We start from the raw sequence: 4,036 nt of genomic DNA, 5'->3' as shown, positions 1-4,036 counted from the left end.
ATCTTCGCATCTGACAGCCTAGCCTGGATTAGCAAAACCAGAATATTCATGTTTATACACATATATGTGTGTGTATGTGTGTGTGTGTGTGTGTGTGTGTGTGTTGGGGGTGTAGACATGTGTGTAAGTATTTTAGTTTTTAATTAAATATGGTACATTTTATTGTGGAGTATTTCCTTAAGACTAATTTAAGACATTTTGAAGAGACAGAGTTGAAGCAGTTACAGTAGAAACTGGTGATACTGTGTTGTTCTCCTGCAGGTCAGTAACTGTGTTCAAGTGTCATAGATGTACAGAACTCTGTCATTCTCACTGCACATGTTCAAACCCTGCAAGTAGAGGTCAAAGCACTTTTGTTGTTCACTGTGTTGACAATCTGATCATCTGACAGCTTAGACTGGATAAATGTCCCCGCAAAAAAATCTAAGCTTAGCTTAGTTTTTTAAAGTGATTATATTTAGATCATTATGTCTTTATGAAATGTAGCCATTTTAGAAACTGTGGCCAATAAACGGATATTCTAACCTACACTACCCCCTGTTGGACATAACAAAGTGCTGCATCTCTTGTTTTCTAACAGGTGGCCAACATTCCCTTTCACATCATTCACTATATTATAAATTCATCCATGCATGCATCCATCCATCCATCCATCCATCCATCCATCCAATATCTTTATATTATAAATTCTCATAGAAAATGTTACAGTTAATCTATATAAAGGTAACAATAACTGAAGTTGAGTTTTAAATATAAATTATGTGATTATTTTATAGAAACAGTGGTCAAATGAATTCTAAAATTAAATTCCAAGTATGAGTTACAACACACCAGCATGGACAGGTTTGATTTGTACAGTTTAGAGCAAAGCTGCAGGTAATGAAGGACATCACAAAGGGTGTGGGTTATTGTCCCTGACAAACAAGATTCCTGTTACTGATTTTCACACAAGCGCCCTCCAAGTGGTTCAACAAAAATCTGTTTTTGCTTTGGAAAATACTCTCAGAACTTTACAACAATTGATTAAATGTTACATACATACAAACCAAGAACTCGTTTTAACTTTTCTCAAGTTTTTACAGCAGTTGGAGGATCATGAAAGCCATTCTCTGGGTGTACTGGTGCAGTGACCCAACATTTTATTGGACTGCTTCCACAACTTTACGTGATGCTCATGAGCACTCCTGTCACTGCTTCCCATCACCGTGTTCATACTGTGTGCCATGAGAACAATCAGAGAAGTGTTCAGCATGGCTTCCGTCTTAAATGTCGGCTTTCCAAGAACAGCAGTGAATATTAATGCCCTGGATTGATTTTTTTATTCCTCACTGATTTTTGACCAGAACTGTCAGCAAAGATTTTTACAAGTCATCAGAATCACTATTAAAGGGGAGTGGTGGCGCAGAGGTTAGAGAAGGCGGGCCTGTGATCAGAAGGTTGTTGGTCGACTCCCTGTACTGATAACATCAAAAAATGTGGGTGGGAAAGGTGAAGCACCCACACCTGTCTTCCATCCTCATTTGCCCTGCTCTGGACCCTTGAGCAAGGCCCTTAACCCCCACCATCTGCTCCTGCGGGTGTCCTAGATGCAGCTCTGTGCTCCACACAGAGGCTGTGGTAGCTCGGTGTCTGTGGTTGAGTCAGGAAGGACATCTGGCGTAAAAACAAGCACCAAGTTTTCGTGCAAGTTAGTTCACTGTGGCGACCCCTGAAGAAGGAGCAGCCATAAGAAGAAACAAAACAAAAATCAGAGTCAGTATTAAACTAACACATGAAAAATATGCCCCAACATACAAAGAGCACCTGGGTAAAGATGGTGAGGAGAAAGACACCCAGAAACAAATAATCACTCCGGCACGTCAGCATCAGCTCTCCTCACCAATATTTGAAGAAATGCACGTCACCACATTGCTTTGCTTGACTTGTAAATATCTTGGCTAACATTTGGGGCATAAATTGGTACAATATTAAAAATTGCCAAGTGCTAATGTTCCCTGTCTTTCATTACACGTCAAAGGCAGCTGGGCTGAATGAATCCACAGGTAAATCACGGTGGTCTTGCTGGTACATGCTCGTTACACATTGAGTGTTCATTTATTGTTACAAAACACTAAAGTAAGTCTATAGCCTGTATTTACATTTATTTTCTTTGTTTGAGTAAAAAAACATCTAAGTCATTAAGTACATTCTTTACATTGTATCTTAATTGTTTTAGTCTTTATAAATTGCAAATATTTGCTCATTGACCTGTTCAGCATTTTTAAGGCTTTTAGCTTTTTTTTAACTTCTGTTATTTATTTAATTTGTTAGCTAACTTTTGTTACTTTAGGTTTTTCACTTGATGTCTAAAAATGTCTTCATGTCAACTAGCATAATATACGAGTTAGTTTACTGAACGTGTTTTATTTATTAAGACTGGAATACACTGAAATCACTTTAATCAGTTACTTTAAGGCATTATTTATAGTTGCTTTAGCATGTAGCTGTTTCAGAAATTTACTTCCACTATTCATTCATTCAACCTTTATTTATACATTTATACATTATTTATCTCATTGAATTGCAAGGAGTCATTTACAAGAGACACCTGCTTAGTTACTAGTTACTAGTTTACTATTAGTTGTTTCATCTTTCAGCCATTGTAGTTTTTATTTCAGTAGTTTGCCACTTTGAGCTCTTCTAGCTGGACGTTTAATTAGATTTTTCCTTTGCTGTTTATGTTAGCTAGCATTTTAGCCAGTTAGCTTTTCTTCAGCTGCATCATGAGGCGAGAGCACTTTCCTCTGCCCGTTCAGTAAACTCTTAACTGTTGACGCGTGTCCTCTTGCCAACTTCTCATCAGCTTACAGCCAAACATGCTGTAACAAACGTGCCTGTGCTTTTATGATACAGCTCTAACACAGTATTTGTGGTTGAAGATCACCCCACTGCTGTTTTTACTGATTTCACATTATGAACCACGTGGGGGGGGCTTTCAAGAAATCTGAGTGTAAACTTGTAGGTGGGAAAATCCATCCTGTAACATTTTCTGTTGGAAATAAAGTGCCATGGGAGTAGCTTTGCAGAAATAAAATGTAACTTTTTCTAACGTGTCACTTTTGAAGAGACTCTGTGGCTCAGCAATATCACCATGACGTCGATGATGTGGTGCACAGACACGACCGTGGTGTGTTGTACAGCTGTAAGGACTGTGCACACTGTGCTTGCACAGAACGTCTCCCTCCTTGAATTCCTGTTTTGCTGAAGGAGCACTTTGTATTATATTAATACTGATGTGTGACTTGTTTAGTAATACAGTATTTATAACAAGAAATGATCATCAGCTGTTCAAATAAAATCCAGTACAGTATTTAGCTTGTGCTTTTGTTACAGACACAAATTGGTAGCATAGTCAGTGTTATTCTGCTTTTTTCTTTTCTTTCAAAATGAGGATATAAAACTGTAAATCAACAAATACATAACAATTTTAGACTATTCATGTTTACACATGTAACAGTAAAACTCCAATAATAAAAGCTTCTTTGATTTAATTGTTCTAAACTTTTTAATTGGCTTTTTTTTCTCCATAAACAAGTTTCAAAGAATGATTGTGACCAAACTAATCCTTTGTTGTTTTTGTTCCTTTACCTTTATTGAGGGTGACAAGCCTTTAAAATGCTTTTGGATGTATAGTTTTCACCAAACCTCACTAAAAACAGATGTTAAGGCAGAGACGTGCAGTCAGGGGAGGCACTGCCTCTCCTGGCATACATTTGACCACTTGACTCTTCTATAAAACTGTTTTCTGAATTATTTCAACACTTCAGGGGTCAAAATTGAGGACTTTGCGCATTTCCTGTTCAAACAATGCAGGGTGAGGCAGTGTAGTTTTCTGGTTCACCTCGGGGGGCGGTGGCATATACAATATATGAAGTAGGCGTTTGGAGCATGCCCATTGCTGTCTCTATATCACCAATATACATGTTTGATTACACATGTGCTGCACATGCTGATGTTCTAGAGTCTGTCTAATATATTGAATAAATGTGTGTGACAT

This window comes from Nematolebias whitei, chromosome 3, assembly GCF_014905685.2.
Source record: "Nematolebias whitei isolate Nwh7 chromosome 3, NemWhi1, whole genome shotgun sequence".
Taxonomy (NCBI): Eukaryota; Metazoa; Chordata; class Actinopteri; order Cyprinodontiformes; family Rivulidae; genus Nematolebias; species Nematolebias whitei.
This window is presented reverse-complemented; position numbering follows the sequence as displayed.